At 44.1% G+C, this 9,443-nt stretch overlaps 2 non-coding genes and 1 pseudogene across 3 annotated transcripts; 1 reads left to right on the forward strand and 2 right to left on the reverse strand.

Annotated features, from left to right (window-relative positions):
* Positions 1-36: 36 nt before the first annotated feature.
* Positions 37-124, forward strand: trnay-gua (transfer RNA tyrosine (anticodon GUA)). Its single transcript is given in 2 exon segments — positions 37-73; positions 89-124. It is a non-coding gene; the product is annotated as a tRNA-Tyr (tRNA).
* Positions 125-523: 399 nt separating this feature from the next.
* Positions 524-595, reverse strand: trnae-cuc (transfer RNA glutamic acid (anticodon CUC)). Its single transcript has one exon. It is a non-coding gene; the product is annotated as a tRNA-Glu (tRNA).
* Positions 596-1,226: 631 nt separating this feature from the next.
* Positions 1,227-5,829, reverse strand: LOC103472373 (E3 ubiquitin-protein ligase TRIM21-like; annotated as a pseudogene). The gene is made up of 2 exons (XR_014089348.1): positions 4,452-5,829; positions 1,227-2,876 (listed from the first exon to the last, which is right to left on the reverse strand). The product of XR_014089348.1 is annotated as an E3 ubiquitin-protein ligase TRIM21-like (transcript).
* Positions 5,830-9,443: the final 3,614 nt, after the last annotated feature.

A 9,443-nucleotide genomic window follows, 5' to 3' on the forward strand; every position in this document is an offset into this window, starting at 1 on the left:
TGAAATGGGTCACTGTGGGCTAAAGCTAGCAAGCTACCTTCGATAGCTCAGTTGGTAGAGCGGAGGACTGTAGGGGCATAAGCCAGTTATCCTTAGGTCGCTGGTTCGAATCCGGCTCGAAGGAGGCATTTATTTTGTAACTTGTTGAGAAAACGACTGCAGCAGGCAGGCTGTGCCTGAAGTTACTCGCGTTTCAGTCAGTCTGGTTTTGCTATATACTTTATTATTGCTTATTTATTTCTCATTATTGGAGCCTTGCTACGACATTTCTTTCAATTTGTTCGTTTTAAATGTACAACTGAATGACATTACACCGTCTATGTCTTAAAATGAAGCACAACAAAATTTTCATGGAAAAGTGCCGGAAAGAAAAACATTTTAAAGCACAAAACAATGGATGAATTTGTTTAACAATGCTGCTCGTTTTAAGGAGGGTTAAGAAGAAAGTTTGAAAATGGCTAAAGGAACTTCGATGATTTCCTCACCACTTAGACAAAATGATCCACCGACGAGAAAACAATTGTTCCCTGACCGGGAATCGAACCCGGGCCGCGGCGGTGAGAGCGCCGAATCCTAACCACTAGACCACCAGGGAGCGCCGAACAAACACTTACGTCATCAATCTTTATAGGGGAGTGAGTTAGTGTTGAATGGACAATGTGTTTTTCTGAATATATACCTTGGAGATCTGCATCCAAACCATCTTTTACCGCACATTCACCACCGCTGCTATCCACCGAGTCGGCGATTATATTCCCGGGCGGCCTGGAGCGTCCTTCGCCCAGGTCTCTCCAGGTATCCGGTCCGGACTTCGCCCCTTGTGGCATTTATTTTACATCCAGAGGTCCTTTTTGTTCCTTCAGCCGTGGGTCAAGCATTCCCGTTCAGCGTCTCCTCGCACCGTGACCTGCCGCCCACTCCTGTCACACCTGTGTCTCTTTTTGTAAGTTCGGGTTGTGACCCAGATATTTTACCCCGTGGACTTTTACAAACAAAATACATACAAGACATCCTTGTGCGTATACTAATACAAACAATTTATTTCAAACCACTTGTTTGTATTAGTATCCGCACACGTTTTATTCCCTGTGGTTAACCTATTTCTTTTTATTGTGACGTCACATGATTCCCCTAAATTCATATTTATGGATAAATTCTAAAGCATTTATTTAATTGGCTGTTTTGTAAACTTTTAGTTTAACAAAATTTCTCATTCTCTCTTTTTTAACTTAAAGCTTTATTGAGCAAATGGCAAGTAAACAACAACTGAACAAACAAATACAGAATAATCCAACACTTACATGAACAAAGATGTAACCATGAGCGAAAGATCTGTTCCAAAGAAATACTTCCAGGAGCGCAACCATTATGATGGGTTTTAGGTAAATTTGTTCCTGTGGAGGGCAACACAAGGAGGATAGTAGCACTTTAGCATTAGCATCTATAGCACAGCTGTTTGTGGAACTCATGTTTATGATTATCATTAGTTTCCACTGTACGCATGTTTTCCACCAATAAGTTAGTTATGTTCCACATGAAAATACGTGAATACTGAGCGGTATATATAGCTTCACGCTAAAATGATACATTTCAGTAAGTCTTTTGAAGTGGATGGTAGAAACTGACCTGAGTGAAAGGCTTGAAGTGGATCATCAAAGACAAAAAGCATTTGGAGAACCAGGAGAAAGGAAGCAGATGGATTATCAGGTTGTTACTGAGGGACAACGGAGACCGGTGTGATGATCAGAGGGGCCCCGTTTGTCCCATCGTTGTTATGACCTGGACCAAATAGTGGGTGGAGTCTCTCGGTGAAGAAGCAGCCAGTGAAGGAGAAGATCAGAGCAGCAGCATCTACATCATAAAAGAAGACCAGACCCTCTTCATAATCCACAAACACCCCCACCTTCTCCAGACCAGACTCCAGAGATAATGGGACGGGAGGGGAAGACAGACCAAAGAACTCGTTTTGATTCCTCACAGTTAGGGACCAGAAACCAGACAGAGGAATCAGTCTGACGGGATGTGTCCGAGAGACGGACTCCTTGGCCACACCGATGGTCCAGTTAGTCTTTCCTTTCACCTGGACCTCGAAGTAAAACCTGCCGGAGGAGAAGCTCTGCTCTCCTAAAACAAATTTAAAAAACCTAAACCTGTTTGGGTCATGCGGGAGATTCCCCGTTGGGTTGCAGCAGCTCACTTGTTTCCCATCATCCGACAGGATGAGTTTGGGATGAACGGTATCCGGATCAAGAGTCACATCCACGGCGTAGCGTTTTGCTCTCATCAGCTCGGCTCGGATCAGCAGCCTGGGAGTTTCCTTCTTCATCACCTCGGTGAAGATCTGCTCCAGCTGAGCGACAGAGAGCGGACCCACCGCAGTCCGCTTCCGTCCAGAGGTCAGATTCTGGCATCTCTTTGCTGGACTACCGGACCAAATGTCCTCCATGATTCCCTTTGCATTCCCTCCGGTTTCCTCTGTCAGAGGAGGGCTGTGATTGACTTGGGAGGATAAAATAAATAAGAGAACCAAGCCACATAATATGCCAATCTTTCTGTTTTTAGTGAAGGGATTGCCGCCAACTGGACCAGGAGTTTCTGCCTCTGCGTTCTGGCGCAGAGCTGACCTTCTGAACTCATCGAGCAGCTCAGCGATCAGAGTGTTGACCTCCAGCTCCGGCCTTGGGAAGAACATCTTTTCACACACTGGACACTGAAACGGGACATCATCACACACGTTTTCTGTGACGCAGTTCTTGCAGAAGTTGTGGCCGCATGGTGTGCTGACCGGATCCGTGAAGACATTCCGACAGATGAAGCACCGAAACTGGTCCTCAGATAGGAGACAGCTGGCCGTGGACATGCCTGCGCGCCGGGACCTGAGGCAAGAAGGTGAGATGTTTGAAACCCAACAGCACAGCTGGTCAGACCTCTGAGAGGTCACCAGTCCAGCAACACAGAGACACACAGGACTGACAGCATCTGCCTGAGGGCAGCTAGCTGTGTCTAATTAACCTGGCATGTCTTCAGAAGACAACAGGAACCTGGAGTACCCAGAGAGAACCCAGACCTGCACAGGGAGCCAGTCAGGACCAACAGAAACCAAACAGACTGGAGTTCAGTTAAATCATCGACACATTAAAGGAGCAGACCGTAAAGCTGGCTACATCCGGCCACAACCTGAGTGACCGTGAAGGAGGAGACTAGAGGTCACCAGGTTACCATGACGATGCTGAAGGAACCATTATGGGAGAGAGGTGATGAGAAAACTCACATCAAGTCAAGAGGCATGTGAGAAGAGACTCCATGGTCAGCGGATGGACGTTTTCTGACCATCAGACAAGACGCTGTGATTGGTGGACACCAAACACTCATCACCAAAAACACACCATGCTTCTCTGCAGCGGCTTGGTAAAGATCTACAAGGTCAAATTACAGCAGTAAAACACAGTCCAGTCAAAGTTCAGAGCTCTTGACAGAACCTGACAGAGCTGGAAGAGTTTAGCAGAAAAACTGCAGCGAACAGATGAGCAGCCTGACTGACGGATCCAAACCGACGGCAGCCAGGGGGCAAATCCTGAAGACTGACTGACTGACGGATCCAAACCGACTCGCTGCCAATCGGCAAATCCTGAAGACTGACTGACTGACGGATCCAAACCGACGGCAGCCAGGGGGCAAATCCTGAAGACTGACTGACTGACGGATCCAACCGACTCGCTGCCGGTCGGCAAATCCTGAAGACTGACTGACTGACGGATCCAAACCGACTCGCTGCCGGTCGGCAAATCCTGAAGACTGACTGACTGACGGGGGAAATCACTTCATTTATGATACAGATTTGTGTTTTTAGAAATCAGCTTTCACCCCGACATTAAAGGGTTTTTGTTAAAAGAAATGTTTTATTATGATTGATTTGTAAAAATATTAAAAAGGTGAAACGTCTAAAGGTGTGAAAACTTCTTACAGGCCAAATCAGTGGAAGGTTTGGGTTCATTTCAGAAACCGTTCGCTTTGGTGCTTCAGTTTTATTAACGTTTCACAGAGGGAACATTTTGTTCTGACCTCAGTAAAGAGTCCAGATAAAACATAAACACATTATTAATTATGTGTTATGAAACTATAAACATGTCGAGTCGTTTTGTTTAAATTCCTCCCCATTAGATCACATCTCTGCAGGAAATGTCAACCAGTTAGAAAAACCAAAAAGCCAATCAGAGGAAAGTACTGCTGCTGATCTGTAAACAAACATCTGCTAACATTTGATTTATGGCACAATTAAGGACTAATACACATAATTTATGCCACCATCCTTCTGTTATCCCATCAACAATAATCTGAAACACTTCAGCATTTCCACACCAAACAAACCTGCGTGGAAGTTTGAACTCAGCAGAAACCGAACAGAAAGTTTGGGTGAGGAAACAAAGACGGATGTAAAAAGTTTCACTCACCTCCGTTCAGCAGAGACTCTGTTAGAACGTCCCGATGATCCGGAATCGGACTTTACAGAACCGAACAGAACCGTCTGAGCAGCAAAGTGAAAGTGAAAGCAGCTCCGGTGTTACCTGCAGCTCCACCTTCATGAAGGTCTGACATTTCCTCAGCCTCGGAGGGAAACGCTCTAGTTTCTACGAGTTATTAACATAAAAGTGCTAAAATCACTAAAGAGTTTGATTCTGCAGCACTGGCACATCCAATAGTTCATTATGTGACGCTTTCACCTGGTTACCATGCACATAATGACAAACACTTTGGTGGGAGGAGCCAGAAGTCCAATGCTCAGATAAAATGGAAAATCCTGATGCAAGATGGTTAAAATCCCAAAATATTCATAATCCGTCATGGAAACCAGTAACGCAACTTTCCTCCTGCTGCTAGTGTTAGACTCCCCCCGCAGAAATGCATAAACAGCCAGCATAAAATCAATTAGCAAAATTTATTTTTATATAAATAAGGTTTTTAGGAAGTGACCCGAAAACAAAACAAAATAAATGGGAAAAAATGTGTTGGCCTCACAAACACCAAGACAAACAATCCAACACTGCGGACTCAGTGGCGCAACTACACATTATTCAGGAAACATAGGGTGTTTTCGCCTCCACCTGAATTCACCCTGACGTTGGTGTTACTTGAGTTCGTGTTACTTTATTGTCTGAGGATAAATGCGGTTCAGTTTCATTGTTTACTTTTAAGCAATAAAAAAATAAAACCATGAAAAAAACATCGGGTTTGATGCTTCTTGGTCTAAAAAACACTGAAAGTCGTCAGGTTTCAGTGTATTTATGAGTTTTGACGCTTTGTAGTTTGATATTGTTCACAGAAAAAGTTTGCGTGGCTGCCGCACATTTTCACGCCAGCAAACTTTGACGCAAAGTAAATTTTTATACATGCCGACTTGTGCGTAAAATATGGCGCCACACATTTTTTGGTGCGCACGCTGCTTTATGCATGAGGCCCAGGATTATTATTAGGGCTGTATAAATAAATCGATTCAGCGATATATATTGATATTTTCCGCCCTCTAAAATCGCCCTCGGAAAGTATCGATTTTTCATCCGCGAGTATCGATCCGTTAAACCATAGGGGTCCATAGCCTTATAGCTCTTTTTAACGTCTAGTTTGTTACGGCGGAGCAGCAAGACTCCGCCTCCCTCAGTCTCACTTTCAACTTGAGCTTAAAGTGCACATTATAAACTACACACCAGTTTTTAAATTGTGTTAATAGGCCAAGTATAACCGGAGTTATGCTAAAATTTGTAAACCATATTTTTCCGAATGTCAGAGAAATGTCAAAGCGCCGCCATTCCCCGACTTTTCCGATTATGTGAGAGGGAATGAGCTTCCAAACTACCAAACAAACGAAACATTAGATTCCTGTGTTTTTGGACATGTAAAATCTTCAGTAAATAAAGATGGGCTGTATTTTGTTGCTGAGAAACGTACGGAAGCGCATTGCTATCATGCAAGAAAAAAAAATTCGAGCGCTATCACGTTAAAACGTGATACTATCTTGTTAAAACGTGTTACGTATCTTGTATAAACGTGTTACGTATCTTGTATAAACGTGTTACGTATCTTGTATAAACGTGTTACGTATCTTGTATAAACGTGATAATTCTATGTCCAGGAAGTGGCGATATTATGCTAGGCTTTTACAGTGGCTGACATGAATTGGTCAGGTTTCCCTTCATGTTTGGTCTACACGGATATGGATGCTGCTTTGCACTGTGGTTAAAACCATTAATAGCTACTCTGATCCTACACAGAACGGGGCTGCATAGAAGGAAACGTCAGTTTGGTTCTCTAGCTGCGGCGCCGTTCCTGACTGTCTGGATCGGAGCTGAAGTTGGCTTCCGGTTGTAGCTTCTGATTCGGGAAATGGCTAAAGAGCGATTAGAACGGAGGCTCAGATGTATTTGCTGAACATTTTCTGTAAAACATTTTTATTGAGCAGTACAATAGGTGCATAACGGCAACGGCTGTTCGTAACCAAGCAACCGAAATCAACAGAAGGCTAGATAGTGGCAAAAGACAAAACTAGATCCTGTTAAGCATTCTTCAAAATAAAAGACTTCCTCTCTCTTCCCTTTTGTCAAAATAAATCATAAATAAAGCTTTGAATTTAATTATTTTTCACATTACCTTTTTGTAATTATGTACAATCAAGTTACATTCAGTAAATAATAATAAGCATTTAAATTATACTTAACATATGACTGTAATTCAGTAACTCCGTCCATTTTCTTTACACTCTTTCTTTAGCGGTTTCTGTTCTGTATATAAAGGATTTATGCTTTACTCTGATAGATAGTTTTTGTGTATCGGGCCTCCTTGCTCTTTTATTGTTGCGTTTTTACCGGGTGTGCCTCGTTAGCCTCGTTAGTGTCTAATTGCGTCTGGGTGTTGTTGAGGTAGAAAATATCGTTCCTATCATTTAGAAGAGCTTTTTCCCTTTACGTGGATATGCAATATGCCTATATTGATAAATGTATAACATGTGTTTGTAATTGATCCTGTTGCGGCGCCGAGGACCCAACTTTGGGTTCCGACGGAGGATTCAAGGATTTTTTATTGTCATACCACCTTTAAGTTTGTGGTACGAAATTTGTACTCAGGTCCCACATAAAGAAATCCACTATACACAAAATAAATAAATAAAATAAACAAATGAACATAAAGTAAATTAAGTGAGGTAAATTAAAGACTATGAGGTGAAGCTGCATTTGGAGCAGCTTGAGTTCAGCAGCCTGACGGCTGAAGGGAAGAAACTGTTCCTCAGCCTGGTGGTTTTGCTCTGGTTGCTCCTCAGCCTCCAGCCTGACGGGAGCAGCTGGAACAGCCTGTGTGCAGGATGGGTGGAGTCCTTCATGAGGAGGAGCGCCTTCCTCCTGCATCGTGCTGTGCAGAGGTCTGAGGTGGAGGGAAGGCTGCTCTGTGCAGAGGTCTGAGGTGGAGGGAAGGCTGCTCCCACAGCCCTCTGTGCAGAGCCGTCCTCTCACGGTGATGCAGGAGCAGAGAATGCTCTCCACCACACAGCGATAGAAGCTCCCCAGGACTGAGCTCCCTAGTCCAGCTCTCTGCAGCTTCCTGAGGAAGAAGAGATGCTGGTGGGCCTTCCTGACCAGACAGGAGGTGATAGTACTCCAGGTGAGGTCACTGGATATATGCACACCCAGGATTAGCTGGAGACCACAGCTGCTCCTCCCATGTTCAGGGGCTGAAGAGGATCCTCATCCCTTCTGAAATCCACCTCCTTGGTCTTCTTCACGCTGATGCAGAGGTTATTTTCTCTGCACCAGGTGTTCCACCTCCTCTCTGTATATGGACTCATCACTGTTCATGATGTGTCTCACTACTGCTGTGTCGTCAGAAAACTTCACTATATGACAGCTGGGGTGTCTTCCTGAGCAGAGCGAAGAGGAGGGGGCTCAGCACGCAGCCCTGCAGGGAGCCAGAGCTGAGGGTGATGGAGGAGGAGACGTGTTGTGGATCCTCACAGTCTGTTGGCCAGGAAGTCCAGAATCCAGTTCCCTAGTGTAGAACTCAGTCCAAGAGAGGAGAACTTCTGCTCCAGGGTCTGTGAGATGATGGCGTTGAAGACTGAGGAGAAATCCAGGAAGAGCAGACGGATGTAGGAGTTCCCCCAAGATGGGGACGAGGAAGGGCTCTGTTGAATGTTGGTGTGCACTCAGTCCAGAATACTGACTGAGTGCTGATAAAACTGGGCAGAGGGTCCAGTTTTATCAGCACTGGATAAAACTGGACCCTCTGCGTGAAACGGGAAACTTTAACCAGTTTCACGTGGTTAAAGTCCCCCGGAGCCACGTAAAACAGCTGCAGGTGCTTCATCTGCAGTGAGCTAACGGAGTCATGTAGCTCCTTCAATGCTTCGCTGCCCTTAGCGCCCGGCGGGATGAAAACAATGGTGACCAACACTGCAGTAAACTGCCGAGGCAGATAATACGGCCGACATGAGTTCTATCGCCTCAGAGCAGCAGCTTTTAAATAAAACGGTCCTCATGTAAAAACATTCAGAGAAGCATGAACTGCTCACCATTACTCTGCTGCAGGAAGACTCGGGATGCAATGTTACATTTTGTAGATTTGTTCTACAGAATATAAAATTCAACAAGGAAATATTTGCGGTCAGAGTCATGGTGAGCAGTAAACATAAGGAAGAAGATGGAGGGAAAGTTTAAAGAAAAGAGTCATTATGGAAACTTGATGCAGCGTCTTCAGGTCCTGATGAGGGACGGACCGCAGAGAACATTGTTCTGAGACACAAACCGTTTCAGGCAAGTAGCAGCAGCTGGCCACATTTATGAAGGAACCAAATATTGAATGTAGAAATAAATGTCTAGATCAGAAGATTACAGGTTTTATTAGCTGAAAGCAAAACGTTGAATTTTAACGATGAAAGAACAACAGAAGGCACAGGAGAAAGTTTAGCTGCAAATGTTAAAGGGAGAATGAAGAATGTTAAATAGCAAAGCAAGGAAATGAAACGGATAAAAGCGATCTCAAAAAAACTAAAGTCGAAATCATATTTAAAAAATCATAATCAAAGATAAACTGTGAGCGAATTCAACATAAAATAAACCAGGTCTGCTGAAGTATGATGGTATAAATGTTCCAAATTTAACTTTGGCTGGTCTCCACACACACACACACACACACACACACACACACACACACACACACACACACACACACACACACACACAGTGTTAGGTAACTGGATTGTTTGTCTTGTTTTTTTCAGGGGAAACCGGATCACCCGAAGAAAACCCAGGTTTGGAGGACGGAGTCGACTCTGTTCTGCTGAATCGGGTGTTTTTCTGACACTCAGCTGAAAACAGAGACTGGATTTTATCCAGATACGACTAAAGGTTCTTATGTTTAGTCATGTTTGTTCTGTATAAATATTGATAAGATGTTAAATA

This window comes from Poecilia reticulata, chromosome 1 (assembly GCF_904066995.2).
Source record: "Poecilia reticulata chromosome 1, P_reticulata-male-v2, whole genome shotgun sequence".
Classification (NCBI taxonomy): domain Eukaryota; kingdom Metazoa; phylum Chordata; class Actinopteri; order Cyprinodontiformes; family Poeciliidae; genus Poecilia; species Poecilia reticulata.